The sequence below is a fragment of the Mus pahari genome, chromosome X (genome assembly GCF_900095145.1).
Source record: "Mus pahari chromosome X, PAHARI_EIJ_v1.1, whole genome shotgun sequence".
NCBI classification, from domain to species: domain Eukaryota; kingdom Metazoa; phylum Chordata; class Mammalia; order Rodentia; family Muridae; genus Mus; species Mus pahari.
Genome location: NC_034613.1, coordinates 62,109,950 through 62,126,771, shown reverse-complemented (window position 1 = coordinate 62,126,771; position 16,822 = coordinate 62,109,950). Strand labels below are relative to the sequence as shown.

At 47.8% G+C, this 16,822-nt stretch overlaps 1 protein-coding gene across 11 annotated transcripts in view; it reads right to left on the bottom strand.

The window, feature by feature from the left end:
• Positions 1 to 15,647, bottom strand: part of Atp2b3 (ATPase plasma membrane Ca2+ transporting 3) — a 79,253-nt gene extending 63,606 nt beyond the window's left edge. For 8 of the 11 annotated variants that reach the window (XM_029534129.1, XM_029534128.1, XM_029534132.1 and 5 more), the window contains exon 1: positions 15,399 to 15,616. The gene's annotated coding sequence lies outside the window, so the exon portion shown is untranslated. Of the gene's footprint in view, positions 1 to 14,715; positions 14,790 to 15,398 lie in introns of those variants that run through there. The other 3 variants (XM_021187392.1, XM_021187397.1, XM_029534125.1) reach the window with 2 other exon arrangements.
• Positions 15,648 to 16,822: the final 1,175 nt, after the last annotated feature.

Sequence of the window (16,822 nt, the reverse complement as noted above, 5' to 3'; positions counted from 1 at the left end):
GAGAGAGAGAGAGAGAGAGAGAGAGAGAGAGAGAGAGAGAGAGAGAGAGAACTTGCATTGGATTCTCTGGCTCAGCTCACCCTCACTGTGTTACTGTCAACAGGTTGCTACCCTAGGAGATAGTAGGGTCTTGAAGAAGATAGCACAAGTCCAGACTCATCACCCAAAATGCCTTCTGGACTCTTCCATCCAGTGAGACCTGGACATTTTAATCCCTTGAGGCCCAAATGGAGCACCTACTCTTCTACTGAGTCAAATCTGCTTGACCAGATTTGACCAAGCTTGACCAAGTTTCTTTCCTTCCTCTTCCCCTCTTCCTCTTTCTCTCCCTCTCCCCTTCTCTCTCTCTCCACCTTGAATGGGTTCTCTGCCAGTTCCTTGGGTTTCATATATTTGCTTCCCTTGAGCCAAGGCAGCCCTTGAGCAATGCCTGAGGGAAGAATTCTCTACTTCTGGGCTTCCTCTTGTGACCCCACTCTTGACACTAAACTTTGAGTTGTCAATGTCCATGGGATAACAATACCTACAATAAAACCCACCAACCCTTACTGCAGCTCACTGTGCACAATACTTGTTTCACAGGGGGAATTGGGGCTCAGATGGAACTAGAGACCTTAGGCATTAAGCTTTTGTTTGATGGTCAGAGGTGAGTCCTAGTTGCCCACATTAAGACACTTCATTGCTACCCTTGAGTAGCTTCTCCAACAGGCTCAGGTAGAAGAATCCTTTGTTCTACTTACTCTGTAGGGCTGCCTAGCCTCATGTTAAGAATAGTCAAGCAATAAAGAGCAATGTCCACTGCTATCCCCCATGTCAGAACTTTAAAAATCCATTAAAATTCATTATACTGACTGGAAACAGTCCAGAGTTGCTCTAACCTAGCACCAGCAAGACTATGTGAACACATGTCTCGTACCAGTGATGGGACATATGGCCACCAAATACTGCCACTGTTCCTGTGGTAGATACCACTGGACACCAGCACCAGCTGCAGGCCAGGAAGTCCCAGTCCCAAGTTACTTCCTAGTTTCTGGGCTCTGAGTGACAAGAACAATTCCCCTGAAAATAAAATCCAGTACATGACTCCTGGGCTTACCAATGTCATGGTGCTAGAGCCAGGTTTAGGACCCAAGGCAAGAGTCTATCTAGATGGTCAGGAGGCAGAAGCCTGGGCCCCTTCACCACCCACTAGTATCTCTCTATGGACTCACCAAATTAGGCCTCTCCTTCCAGATATGACTAGGGCTCAGCAGTGTGACTCACTGAGGAGGGGGGCAGTCCTTGGATTAATAGGCTCCAGCATCTCTCTATCTCCAGACACCTAGAAAACACCAGCCTGCCCCATGTAGTGGAGAGAGAAGGTCCAGGAATAGGAGCAGAGGCCTAGCTCCTGCCTTATAGTCAGATATCCCAGCCACACTTGTACACTGGGTGGGGCCTGGGGCCCAGTTAGGGAGCAGGTGAAGAGAAAGTCTGGGAGGAGGGAATCTTGCAGGGCAGCTGGCTGTCCACTCCCGGGTCTTACATGATGGGGGCAGATACAGGCTTGGCTTGGGAGCGTGAGGATGATGCTTTAACCCTTGATTTCTCACATCTTCCTTTTCACCACAGGGCCCTTGCCTTCTTGTCCAATTTTGCCCCACCCTTCTGCTTGATACACCTTGGTGACCACCCAAGGACAAGGCCAGCATGCAGCCAGAGAGGGGGAGGGAAGGAGCCAGGCAGAGAAAAGCCTCATTAATATTTCAGAGACACTGTCACTGCAGCTCTTGGGTCCTCACAGCCCCACCACATTTGCTGGTCAAGGGAGGAAGATGGGAAAAGAGAAAGAAATAAAACCGAGAAAACAGATTTAAAGGGACAGACCCTGCCTCCAATACCTTTCTACCCTTGCCCTCCCCCTGTTCCTGTTACAATCTGTGCACACTCTGCTATTGCAGCCACCGCCACAGAATAGCTCTAAAGCCCAGAACAGCTTTGAGCAAAAACAATAACAACAGAAGAGGATCAGCCGACACCATGGTACCCCTCCTTGCTTGTGCATCCACCTGACTGAAGTCCTGCCCTTGTAGGCATGTCTACCAAGGCCACCTGGAGTATTGGCTGGGGGGGCTGTCAGCAAGGCCATAGGGACCCTTCTCATCCCAAGGAAAAACAGATGCACATAGGAAAAGAAGTCACAAAAGAGGCTCCAATAAAGGAGTATGGATCACAGAAAAACCTACATTCAGAATCATGGGGATGGTACAGATCCAGACAATGCCTAATTCTACCCTTGTTTGTGGGTGGTTCAACATCTAATTGATAGTCAATCACTTTAGTCTTACCTAGGGCAGCCCAGGCAAGCCCTGCATGACCCTCCCCACCTGGCAATCTGCCCATTCCAAAAGGGGGTTTGAGACCTCCACCCAATCAAACACCCTTCAAGGGCATCCTGTGCTCTGCCAAGTTTGTGGCCACATATTTGCCTGCTTTTATAGGTTCTGGTGGGGCTCCAAGCTCTCCAGTCAAAATAGGCCTCAGGAAAGAATGATAGATATTGCAGCCACAATGCAACATGTTGTGGCAGTTTCTGAAAAAAAAATTCAGCATCATATTACAGCAGTTCTTCATCTTCTAAGAGTAGAAAGCCAAGACCCACAGAGACTTGTATAGCCATGCAAAACATTATTCACTGTAGCCAAAAAGGTGGAAGCAGCACAATGTCCATAGATGGATGACTGGACAAACAGATTGGGTGTCCCTCCATTTGCCTATAATGGAAAATTAGTCTTTAAAAGGTAAGGGGATGTCCACACATTCTATAATGTGGTTGACATAAACGGACAAAGCCTGTCTGGCTTCACTTCTTGGAGGTCCTGAGAGTCACTAGCTATATAGAGACAGGCAGTAGGATGATGGGTGCTGAGGGCTGGAGAGGAAGATAAGTAGCTGGTGTTTAGTGGGGCTGAGCTGCAGCTTGGGACAATGAGCAAGTTCTGGAGATTGATGGTGTTTGTGGTGGTACAGCAATGAGGATGTGGTACATGCTTCAGGCTCTAATGGCTCTAATGTCCTGTTTTGCATTTTCTTATTTGTGCCCAAGGTGGTATATAGGGAGCTTGAGTGGTCTTTTGTGGTGTCCCAAGTCATATTATCTCACTCCTCAGACAAGTCAAAATGGCAGTCCATTCTGCTCATGTGGAAATGAGCATTTAGGGAGACCCCTGTCAGGGAAATGGCAACCTAAGTAATCCCTTCCCATGTGACCTACACACATCCCACAGCCTGTGTACACCATCCCTGCCTGCTATGTGCTGGCTGCTGTTACCATTATTGCCTACTCACTTGGACCACTTTTGTTTATGTCTTGTGGTGCTAGGGGTAGACCCTCTGGTCCAAGCATTCTAAGCAAGTGGTCTACCATTATGATGCCTAAATTGCTTTCTTACTTGGGAATGGTTGGAACAGGCATGTACTCCCTCTCTGTAGCTACTAGCATAGCTTCTCTGGGAGTAGCAAGCCCAGTCCATCCTCAGAAGGGATGGTCTAATCACTTGGAGGAAAGCCTGGCCTCAAGATGAGTGAATTCTATACACAAAATGTGACTTTGGAAGCAGGGCCTGGTGGTTGGTTAAAGCCTGTGATTCCAGGTGCTTAGCAGGCTGAGATAGAAGGATTGAAAGTTCAAGACCTGACTGGGATGTAGAATGAATTCAAGACTAGACTGGGTAAGTTAGTGGGACTCTGTCTCAAAATTTAAAAAAAAGTAAAAGTAGGTCTGGGGATACAGCTTAGCCATCATGATGCCCTGAGTTCCACCCCTACTGCCAAAATGGCTTTGGGAAGTACTAATGGACCCTTAGAATGTTCTGGAAGAGACTATATGATATTTTCCTAGCTAGAAGTCTTATTGTTTAGTCAATGACTGTATTCTTTTGACTCCCTTGCAGCTACATATAACCATGTGACCACACTCTGGCCAACTGGATATAAATAGAAGTGACAGGAACAACTTCAAGGTTCAAGTTGAATCGTGAAAGAGAAGTGACATGTTCTCCCCTGCTCTTCTTTAACCTCCTGGCTGAAATGCTGGTGGGAGAATCAGGTGGTAATGGTTTTCTTGTGTCATTTTGCATATGGATCTACATGTATCATATAGGAGCCCAGATACCTATATATAAAGAAGTCATCACAGCAGTCACAGGTTGTGAAGCTAGACTTCTACCTGAGCCAGAAATGAACTTCTTTGCTGACAGAGCTGCTATTATTCCTGGTTCCACTAAAGAGGACAGCACCATAAGTTAAAGAAACTGGAGATACAGAGGGAAAAACTCAAGCATCCCCATTCACTATGTGCCCAATTTAGGCATGGTTATGGGGAGTTAGGAGGCTTCCCAAACTTTCCAGGGCCTTCTAAATCTCATACTCTTATGGGTTCTCTGTATGTGGCCACCTGTAGCCTGGATCCCTCTCATCTATCTGTATTGACACTGTCATAAATGTTCTAGTCAAAGTAGAAAGGAGGAGACAGGACTATAAGAAAGAGATGCAAGGTCAGTCCTGTCAAATGCAAGCCAAGCAAAGGGACCATGCTGAGTATTGTGCACCAAGGCATTGTGGGAATGATTATGATTGCTCTGCACAAAGAGGTTCTATGTCAAGGGATGAGGATGCCTACTTTGGAATACAGGCATCTAAGGTATAGAGACTGAGGCACTTACTCAAGGTCATATCACCATCAAGGAGTAGAAGCAGATGTGAACTTGCCTTCAGAGGATTCTGTATGGCTCCTCTGCTAAGTGACTGCCTAACACATCCAAGAAAGCAATGGACACCTGATTAGAACTAATTCAAAGAGTTAATAAAGTGACTGGGTAGGCTGTGTCCTTGTACAGCTCAAGCACTGGCTGCAGAGTCACTCAGCCTCCCTGGAAACAGGACTTTGTCTTTTCTTGATGAGTTAGTATGCACCCAGTACAGGTCTTCAAGGTGCTTGATCCATTTCTCTGGAGGCCAGAGAAAGAAAATCAGGTCAGAGCAAGGACTTTATTCAGTTTGTCAGTTCTGCCTCCTGTGTCTTTCCAAAACCTTCCATCTCTGTCCATTCTGAAGCTGACATCAGCCAGGCCCCATAGTTCAAAGATCAGGGCCAGGCTCCACTGGGTCAGAACATTGTTTGACCAGGAGGCTCATGTGCCTTTTAGGATGTTTTCCCATTTTAGAGGCCATCCCTAGGCCTGCTTGGTTCCCACATTTCTCTGGGGTCCCTAGAATGTTTTTGTGGGATGAGTCAACATGCCCACACAAGTGGTTCTTACAGTGCTAAATGGCTCTGGGTCACAAAGGGAACTTGAAAACTCCTCTCTGGCAAGAGCCATGCAGTATGGTTACTGGGGTCATGACTCTCCATAGAGAAAGGGGACAGTCATTTGTTTTCTATCATAGAAGGCAGAAGCTGAAAAAGGAGAGAGCTGGGGAGCAGGAGTTGGAGAAGCTGATAGGCAGGAAGCATAATGACACTAATTATCCAATTACAGCAAGCTGCGGGCAGAAAGCTGCATTGCAGCAAGAGCCAAGCCAGCCCTGTGCCCCACCCCCGAATGCATCCTGCACATGCTGGCCCTCACTTCCCTCCTGCCCTAAAGCACAGACAGGTGGGATACCCTGTAGTTTCTAGAGAGGCAAGGAGACACAAAGCCACCATAGCTAGCCTCTGTGAAAACCTCTTGCACAGGAGGCAGCAGGTTCTAGTCCTCCAGCTCTTTAGAGCCAGAAAACTCCCTGCTGGAAGGAAGGACACCCAAGTCTCTTAGTTCTGTTGGCTACTGAGGTACCAGTCCAATCTCAGAGTCAGCCCAGCAACCGGAAATAGCCAAGACCTAAACAGGTAATTAAAGAAATTATAGACAGCTGGAGTCCATTGGGGCTACAGGCTAGTCTGAGTCCTTTCAGCTAGGACAAGCTGGTACTAGATAAGAAGACGACAGGGCATTAGTGTGACCTCCTGGGAAAATGGGCCCCATGTGTAGGGGCTTTGTTTCTCGAAGCAGGTTAAAGTCCTTGGGCCAACAGTCAGAGGTCAGGGGTAGGAGGAATTCACTGGCATCAAGGTCAGGAGCTGAATGTATGGGAGCCTCAAATGCTTATAAAGTATCCTCTTTGTGCTCCTTTTGTGATTTAACTTACCCAGAGGACCAATCCCATGTACAAAAAGAGCTATTAAAAAATAAGCTTACCACTGTGTGGAATTCTGAGGGTACAGGAGTACCCTCAAAGCTACCTTTCTTTCCTTTGAAAAATCCTTGACCATGATATTCTTAGCAGAGGAGAGGGCAAGAATGCTGGGGATAGAAAAGATTAGATATGGGAATCAGCTCTTGCTGATACCTCTGTGACCCAGAAGCAACAACTCAACACACTCAGATCTAGGCATCCCTCTCACAGGTTGACCAAACCTGCTGCCTGTTGTCAAATGCCGTAACAGAGGAAGTAAAGGCCAGTGACACATGGTAGCCCCAAGAAAGGATGCCTTAGAAGCTACAGCCAAGGGAGGGTCAACTGAAAGGCTGCCAGATATAGCTCCAACATCCTCACCAACCTCAACTGGCTGTGACAGCAAGACCTGAAGCCACCAGGATTACATGGACTGAGTTTTGCATCTCAAAGATTCTGCAGTGTCCACGGGGTAGCCATGAATACTAAATCAGGGATCCAAGTGTGCTTCCTCAGAAGGCTTCAGAGCCCATGATGGGCTCAACTCAGGCCCTCCCCGAGATTTCCCCACTTGTCCCTTAAATGTTCATGGATAGATGCCCCTTGAGGCTGAGAGCTGGGAGAGGCACTGATGGGTAGTGTAGTTGCAAAAAGCTTCTCCTTGAGAGATAGGCATATGGGATATTTTCCACTCATCCCCTAAGGAGATTCTAATGATATGTTTCTGCTTCCTCCTCTATGGAAGGGTGACAAAGACACAGGGGACAGCTTGCAGCCTGAGAGTTCTGACCCTGTCTGGACTCACTCACATACCCAGACAGCTCAATAGACCTCCCAGGGCCCATCAGTCCAAGGATCCCAAGAAGCTACCCCTAATCCCCAGGCCTTCTCTCCTCCCTGGACCCAAAGAATAGACTATAGTGGCTATTCTTGCTTGGTTCCCCAGGATAGGGCCTTTTTCAAACAAAGGCCCAGCCACTGTTCATTGAGCTAGACGGCCTCAAGGCCATAAGGGAGACTAGATTGTGTGGGTGCTGATAAGAGAGTCTGTCCCTACCATGTGCCATACATACATACCCCCTTCCCTCATTTTCCACACTAGGTTCCCATTCCCACTGGCAGCCTCCCTCCTGGCACTCCCTAGGAATCTTGAACCCTGGACCAGCTATTCCTAGGCCACAGTCATCAGTTTCAGATCTGTGGCTCCATGCCAAGATGAAGTATGTCTGGTCCCATAGTCTACTGGGAAAAATGGAGATGAAGCCCATGGGGAGAGAAAAAGACCCTTGTGCCTGAAGAGGCAGTCAGTTTGAGGCCTGCGATGTGACACAACCATAGCTCTGCCCTGGAAACAGAGCTGTGCTCTGCAAACACCAAATGGTTTTAGTAGAGATGGCCTAATCTGAATCAAGAATCCCTCCTTGCTCTATTACACCCCATACCACCATCATGGCCCTGGCCATCCATTCATGTAAACTTTAGTTCAGTAACGTCAACATATTTGTATAACCTGGTTCTGGTTTGTGGGAAAATACTAGTGTGAAAGGAATTCTGAGTTCTGGGACAGTCTAGGGATTAACAAAGTTCCCAAGTGAGGTCAGAAAGGGAAAATTGGATGGCTCATTCTCAAAAATGTTCATTCAGAGAAACAAAGAGGCTAGTGGTCACCATTCAAGGTAGGTATCAGTTGGAATGGAATGGCCACATCTCTTTTCTTCCTTGATTCCCTCTTTGCTTTTTTTGTTATTTAGTCAGGAAGCTCTGGTTGTGCTTTTGCTGTCCAGGAACTCCAGTGACACTAGGGGACATGTCAATGGGGTTTATTTTGAGGGTAAGATGAAAGATTCAATACAAACTCTTTAAAGAAAAAGTAACTTGATAAAGGAAATGGGGACTGGTGGCAACCTGGCTGAGGGGACACATTGCCTTCTTACCTCATAGTCCTGAAATGAATTTCTTTTGCATGAAATAAGGTTTAGTATAAACAGCTCAAGGGTCAAGTGCAGCAAAATGTGCTTTTGAATAAAGATTTATTAGCACATTGTCATACCCATTCATTTTCATATGGTCTGTGTCTATGTTTGTGTTTTCCATAAAGAGTGTGGCAGTTGTAATCGAGACCATGTGTTCTGCAAAGTGGAATATACCATCTGACACTTTACCAAAGAGGATGCTGACTCCCAGATTAGAGACTTAAATACTTTTTCTGGGCATGGGATCACATATTGTAATTCCAGCTATTGGAGAGGCTGAGGTCAAAAGGACTGTAAGTTCCAGGGAACTGTGAGTTCAAGGCCAGTCTGGGCAATAAATTAAAACTCTAAATAAAAAAGGATAGGGAAGTATTAGGGGTATATGCCTAAAGCCCTCACATCAATCCCTAGTACAGAAATAAAAAGTTTTAACTATCTTAAATGTAACTACAAATGAGGAGTGGGGAGAATAAACCTAGAATTCATAGCTCTTAGATTTTTGTAAAGAAATCATGTAATGGGGCTGGAGAGAGAGCTCAGTGGTTAAAACTACTGGCTGCTCTTTGCTGCTCTTACAGAGGACCTGGGTTTAGTTACCAGCACTCATATGGAGCCTCACAACCATCTGGATCTCAAATTCCAGGGGATTTGACACCCTCTTCTGGCTTCCTTTGGCACCAGGCACAGACATTCATGCAGGCAAAACACACACATAAAATTTAAAAATATTAAATACAAGAGATTCTGTAAGCCTAGACTCCATGTAAGACATCAGAAAAGTGGTTATCTTATGAGTGGTCAAAAATCAAAAGACAAAGAACCAAAGGTTAAAGTGTTTTACAGCAAATATATCACACCATTTCCCCTTATATAAATTAATTCTCTTAATTCAAACACATACACAAAAACATTGAAAACTCCAGTAAATAAAAGTTAAGACCAGGTAGTTTACTGAAACCAAAATATATCCAATTTAGAAACTTGTATAAAATGTTTGTCCTTAATGGCAACTAGCTGAAGACAAAGCAAATTAGATGTTTTCTGACCTAGATGCTTATGGAATACCTAAAGTTGGCAAGGCTGCAGTGAGTGAGCCCTTCTGGCACATTCAGATGCCCTTCTGGAGAGCTACTTAGGCTGCGCTGTTGTCTGAGTCCTCTCCTCAGGACAGGGTGAATGTTCTGCCCTAAGATGCTCAGCAGATTCTCATGCAAAAGAGTGAAACAAATCTTGATGCCTAGAGTTCTAAAAATAGTCAAATAATTAAGCGAATTACAATCTCTTGAGAGAATACTATTCAGCCATTAAATATTGTAATTACTGAGGGATGCCCTGATACATCAGTGGGCCTGATAAATAATTGTCAGATGAATGAGTAATCATTTGCAGTTTCTTTGTGGCACAGTTCAAGTAGACTTTTTTTTTTTTTTTTTTTTTTGGTGGTAAGTACTTTAACAAATTAAACTGTGTCCATTTTGGAAAAAAAGTTAATTTAAGAAGGGGTTATATTAATAAAGAAAATGCTTATGTGAAGTAAAAAATAGATCACACAATTGAGCTCATGGGTTAATTACAGTAATGTGAAAAATAAATAGGTTATGCAAAGAAAAGAGAGCAGAAATAAGTTCAGTAGAAAAAGCCAACAGAAAACTGTCTTGTACTTTGGTGATACAATGGGGTGGAGAGGAGCTGTCTACATCTTTTTTCTTCTGTTTTATTTTTTTAATAGTACAAAAATAAAGATTATGTCTGTATAACGCATTATTTTTAAATAAGAAGAACATAATTAAAAAAAAAAAACAGTTGGGTGGTGGTGGTGCACACCTTTAATCCTTGAACATGGGAGGCTGAGACAGGCAGATCTCTGAGTTCAAGGCCAGCCTGGTGTACAGAGCAAATTCCAGGACAGCCACAGGTACACAGAGAAACCCTGTCACAAACAAACAAACAAACAAACAAACAAAACAATATGAAGAAAACCGAAGTAACATCTTACTTATTTATACAGTGCTTCCTGGACCTCTCAGCTGGGGCTCCCATTCCTGACACAATACCCTTCAGCTCAGATTTGGTGGGCTTCATGCTCCTGAGTGTGTAGGCACCTGAACTGGCCCTTGGGAAGCATCACTCTGGTCCTAATGGTCTTTCCAAGGTATGGATGGACTAACTTGGAGTATCCACATCTGCCTCCATTACTCCTTTTCAAGGAGTTAGGAGAGAGTGGCAGGGACTTTGAGTGGCACCTTGTTGAGGATGCTGGAACAACTGGATATTATTTAGTTTTCCAGCCCCATGTGGCTCCTGTGAAGTTGAGGCTCAGGCTGTCTCATTAAGTCTGAGTTGCTTAGCCAGGCTGGGCAGGGCAGGGGCAAAGTTGGAGGCTGAGCCCTGAGAGATGTAGCCTGGCTTCACAGCCTCCACCCAAGCTTCTGGATCCAGCCATCTGGGTTCTTCAGTGGCAGGTGGGTTCTTTGATGAACACAGTGAAGCACATTTGCTATGTGAGGGTGGGAAGCACTTTAGTTTTCCTCTCTGCTCTCATAGAACCAGACACAGGGCACAATGATTATGGAGCAGAATCCCCAAGGACTATCACACCAATAAGATGTGGCCCCTGGCATGGCTGGCCATATCTCAACAATAGAACACACTCATTCCTAGAGTCAACCCACTCAAACCCATCCTGGCATCTAGTGTCCTCATCTGTTAAGCCCTCCAATAAGAGTCTAGCTAATCAAAGAACATTTCCTCAAATGCTCATGAGTTCCCAGAACTCCCTGAGGGCTTCATTTCTGGCAGCTTTTCTGAGAGAACCTGAGCCATACTTGCAATACTAGTTAGTGCCTGAATGCCACAGGGAAGTGCAGTACAGATGGCTTTAGGACTCATATCAGGACTTAGGTCTTCATACACACTGAGATGGTACCACAAGACAGCAATGGGAACATTTATGCCTCCTTATCCAATAGGGAAGCCAGCAGCCATACCAAGGACTCATAACACATTCAGTGCATGCAAAGAGGAGAATTTGTAATTTCATTTTAATTAAATTGCCACTTGTGGCTAATAGCTGGCATATCAGACAATGTTGGTTTAGAAAGCGTCTCAAGACTGTGGCTCATGAAAAAACTCATTTCAAGGAATGGTTGTCCATCTCCTCGGAGAACCAAGAACAGAAGATTCTATATCTCTTTGAAAAAGACACACTTCAGGCTGGAGAGATGGCTCAGTGCTTAAGAGCACCTAATACTCTTGCATGGGGACCTGGTTTGGTTCCCAGCACCCACATGGTGGTTTGCAACTGCCCGTAACTCTAGGTCTTGGGAATCTGATGCCACCTTCTGACTTCCATAGACTCCTGCATGCATGTGGTATGCACTCACATGATATATATATATATTTTCAGGCATACACATGCACATAAAATAAGAAATAAATATTTAAAAAGAAAAAAGCAAACTTTGAGGTAAATGATATTATCTCCCTTTTGCACATGTTTGATTTGGGCACAAGTCTTTGGAAATCTTTTGTGCTTCAAGAATCTGCCTGAACCATGTAGCTCTGGTTCATTTTTGCCATATACTCAGCCGTGTGACCTTGGACTTGTTCCCCTCCCAATCCTGGCACAGTCTCAGATGCCCAAATTCCTCTACACCTGAGAACCTCCTTTTCTCTGCCCTGGTGATGTGTGCTTCAGACCTTTGTCCCCAGGCTTCTTTCAGGCCTGCTGCCAGCACCGCCCACCCAACAGAAGGTGTCCTGGCAGGGGAGGGATATCCAACTGGGCACTGTTGGCCTGACTTACACTGGCCCAGTCATGGCAGAAAGGAGGGCAACAGTGAGAAGCTGGGAAATGACAAGGAACAACGAGGAACCATCTGCACATTGCAGGTCTCCATTTGCCATGGCCAGCCTGGGGTAGAGCTAGGGCTCACTCTGGAGTCAGAGATGTTACTGGAGAGACTTCAGGGGGACTTCAGTGCCATAGTCCAGGTCCCCATCCATTATTTTCTTTTTTTTTTTTTTAGGGGTGCCCCTGAAAGTATCACATAGATATTTACTGAAAGTGAATCGTTCTCCATGTGCTTTGGAGAGCTAGAAATCACCTTTTATCCATTTTTCAGTGGGAACATGGGGTGGAGACATCAACATCTCAGCTCCTGAGATGAGGAATGTTCCTAAGAATCCATAGATTTACCTGAGAAGGGTTCTCCAGACAGTCAGTTCAAACACTCCGTGCTCCCTTCTGTAAAGTTCAACACATACTTCTAGAGAAATCAGAAGAAATTTCTAGCAAGGGCACCATAACAGATGGCTTTGTGACAGATCAGTCCTGGCCTTTGGCTTGGTGGCCTTGAGCAAGTTACCTAACTTCTCTGAGCCTCAGTCTGATAATTTGTCAAATGTAGATAACAGCACTTGCTTTATTCAGTTATTATTTCAATGAAGGACAGGACAAGAGATATCTGTGTAGCACTCAGAACACTATCTGGCACAAGGTGACTCCCATTGTTAGTGTTGTCATTATTGATATTTGATGTACTAGTAACCTAGGATGGAGACAGCAACTTCTATTGAATCACAGAATCTACCAGCTTAACATCAGAAGGGAGTATGGTACACCAACTTGCACTGAAAGGTGGGGGAAACAGGGCAAATAAATGGCTGGAGGAAGTTGGACATGGCTGCATTAGCTCTAAGTGTTCAGCCAAGCTCATCTCACAGCAGCCATGTTCAGAGGGGCTCTGGCAGCTCTTTATAGCCCACTTTGGCTGCCTCTTTGGCTGGCTGGGCCCAACTGGAATAGAGTTTGCAGTGATCCACAGGCTGGACTCTTCTGCTCACTGACTTGTTTGCCTTGCTCACTCAATGGCTAGCTTTTCAGCTCTTTCTGTTCTCCTGAATGATTCAACCCAGAATCTCCAGCTAAGGATCCTGAAATGTCAGTGCAGGACCTGCAAGATGCACCCTGCCTCCAGATTTGGGTAAGGAAAAGGACTCACTCAAGGTCATAGAAACCATCAGGCATAAAGCTGGCACCACACCCTGGAGCTCCTGTCATTAGAGACCAAGATGGGAGTCTGCCACAGGCTACTGGTGCCCCTGGTTGCCCTCAGGGGTTCATGGTGGCATTCTCTATGCTGAGACTGGCACTCTTCCAAGCGTGCTCCTAGTTTTGGGGGTTCCCTTCCCCAAGGACTAGCTCTCCTTCTGGCTCTGTGCAGAAGCCCCTCCCACGCCCACCCTGCTCCCATCTGCCTGCCTCACCTCCTCTGTGCCAGAGCATGGCTGGCCTCTACTCAAACCACCTGGCAGGGCTGGGACTGGACCAGGTGGAGCTGATCAAGACTGTGGTGCCCTTGGCCCTCTCCTGCCTCGAGGCTAGTGGCAGTCAATCGATGCTCCAGGACCACAAGTGCCCAGTTCCTTCCGACTGACCAGCTGTTTGTTGTGCTGCAGACTTGAGGGGACAGCTTCACCCTTAGCTCTTCTGCTAGGCCTAATCTGGGTCCTAGTAGAATTTGGCAGCCTCTTGGACCATTCCTCCAAGTGCCCCTTTTCAAGCCAGGAAGCCTTTGTCTCCTCGTTTATGAAGGGTGGTGGCAGTGGGTATAAACATATCAGTTTATGAATATGATTGATGCAACGCTCCACCAGGGGTCCAGGAATCTGCTTAGAATCATGTATGGATGTAGGGGATGCTTGGGAAGGGGGATGATATGATATTATTCATACAACATCCCCCATGTTTCTATAGGAACACCCACAGCTATCTGCTCAAACAAAACAAACAAAAAACAAAGGGATCTCCATCCATGCCCTCAGTGTACTGCCAAGTCTCCTCACCTCCAGGGCCTCAATGATTCTGTCTGGTAAATGAAGACAGAAATCAAGGGTTTGCATCTTGTTAGTAAGTCTGCAGATTCAACAGAATCAAGGTCATGAATGTGCCATACAGAAACTAAGTGCCCACCCTGTCAGGCTTGTTCCAGGCATCAGCCCATGTAGGTTAAAAGTCAAACCCTTGCTTTAAATGGTCACATAAAGATCCAGAGCCCAGAGGTATGGTTTAGGGTGCAAGTGCAGGTGGCATCTGCCAGGCTGGCTCCTTGTAGAGAGCTAGGGGAGAAGGGTGGGGACTTGATCTTGTAGCATGTCAGGACCCACTTTAAGCCAGAAACCCAAAGCCCCATCTGTGAAAAATTCAGGGTTTGTCCTTGGAGAGGCAAACATTCAGTGGGGAAGGGGAGGTCCTGGCCCTGCCTACCTTGCAGCAGGAGAGTGACAGAGGGGTACTTGCATACTTTCCTACCCTTCCCGAGTCCTTGGTCAGAGCTACCAGTCTGGGAGTCCCTGCTTATCTGTCCTGCCCAGGTGAGGCACCAGGACCCTGACCCGTAACCCTCCCTTCTGCCCCTCTTCTGTTGGCTGAGTCACCAAGCCTCATAGTGATTTACAGAAGGCTAGGGAGACCAAGTTATAGAGAGAGGAGTGAGAGGAGCGGGTCTTCCTGGGTTCCAGAGATACCACCAGTGGCTCCACATACCAGAAAAGCAGAGCTGAAGCCTTGAAAACCCAAGAACATTGAGTCTTCCCATCACAGAAACCCTCTGGCCAAGGTCACACAGGTGAAGAGAAGGCAGCTGCTGGCAGAGATGAAGGACTTGTTCAAGTGTGGCTTGCCACTTGCCGGTGGCACTGTTCATGCCAGCGTCAGGGTCAGCTGGGTAGCTATGTGGGCGTGCAGGGGACAGTGTAGGAACATGTGAGGAGGAGGATGATACAGTGCGAAGAGGCGCGGGAGGGGGTACCTCGAAGCCCTGGGAAGGTGTGTGCGCAGAGGCTAGACTCTTGGCCCAGGCCTGGCGCCCCTGGCTATGCCTGCCTGGATCCCCAGCCCGCAGCCCGCAGCCCGCAGCCCGCAGCCCGCAGCCCGCAGCCCCCAGCGGCCTTGTTCCCTAGACACAGATGCGCGTGCGCGCAGGATGCGGGGTGCAGGGTGCGGATGAGGGTACCAGTGCGGGTGCGGGGCGCAGTCTGCCAGTTCTGAGGCCCCGGGGTGACACGCGCCCGTAGTGCCGCAAGGACACACAGGCCAGGCCCATAGGGAGCAGGTGTCTTGGGCGGGATCCTGCGTACCCCCCCACCTGCCGCCGCGCCACCTGCTGGGCCGCCCTCTAGCCCCCGCCTGCTCGCGCACCCACCCCTTCTGCGCCCCGCACAACTTACCCCGGCATGGGCACAGCCGCCCCCGCGGCCTCTGCTGTGGCTTTCGCTGTTGCTGCGGGAGGGCTCCCGGCAAGCAACGATCAGCCCCAAGGACAGAAAGGCCAGGGCACTGGGCCGCCTGGCCAGCAGTGCGGAGCAGGACCCTCCGCTGCAGGCGAGGGCTGTGGCCGAGTGCTCCCCACGCTCCGCACCGGCGGCGGCGGCGGCGGCGGCGGGCGACGCTGCGCGCTCGACTCCAGCCGCAGCTCTGAGCGCGGAGGGAGGGAGGAAGGAGTGGGGGAGGGAGGGAGCTGCTGCTGGTGGTGGTGGTGGTGGTGGTGGAGGAGGAGGAGGAGGAGCAGCAGCAGCAGCAGCAGCAGCAGCAGCGAATAGAGGGGCAGTGCACTGGCAAACAGGCTCTGGGGGACAAGGTGCTCCTGAGCCTTGCGCCAGGTGTGCGCTCTTCTGTCCCCAGGATGCGAGGGAATGCCAGCACTTCCTAGCCTGGCATGGCCCTCCGAGGACACTGGCAGAGTAGTGGTAGATATGGTTGGAAAGTGGGGGCTGAGAAACTGGTGCAGAGTGAAAGCCCCAGCCCCCGAAAGTGACTGGAGCAGCAGGTTTCCATACTTCTCAAGACCATCTACCCATGGGGGTTGGAGCTGATTTTGTAGCATGGGGTCTCTGGGCTCTTGGTGGGCTCATGTGGTTGGTGGTTATCTGAAATTGCCTGGTAAGCATTGGGAGTGCAGGCATCCAAATACATTTCCCCAGAGGGAAGCTGGAGCTTATAACAGATTTTCATTCTTTGATCCCTAAAGGTTATCAAGTAAACACCATTTTTCCAGGACAAAGTAGGCAATGCTGCTCAGAAGTGGATATCCAGAGAAAGACACAGGGGATACCCTAGATCAGACACTGACATGTACCTACCAACATGCATGCACACCAATGGGCAGCCACCATGTGTACCCTTGTACTTCCAGAGGGGAGCTGTACCTGCCACTAAATTTTTTCCAGCTTCTGGAACAGCAGAAGCTCTGACCCCAGATTCTACCTTGCTTTGGGTCTGTGAATAGAAGTAGGGGCTGAACCTCTGAGAAGGCTATGGGCCAAACTTATGGTGAAGGGTCACTTCACCAGTTAGAGCTGCTGGAGAGAGGAGGTGGAGATGCCTGAACACACAGGGCACCAAGGGAGCCTATGCACCTGGCTGGGTTGGGTGGTGAGGATACAATGGTATCTGCTGAAAGGAAGTGCCTGGCAGACAGTGACTGCTCAGATAGTTGGGATAAGGGATATGGAGAAACCATTAACTGGGAATGACATAAAATGGTCCTGGGGCTCAGAGAAGGCATTTTGTTTTTAAGGAGCTGCTGTCATGTAAGACACCTATCTAAAGCACAAAATGGCACTTCTGTGGTCTCAGCCTGGGCCAGAGGTCA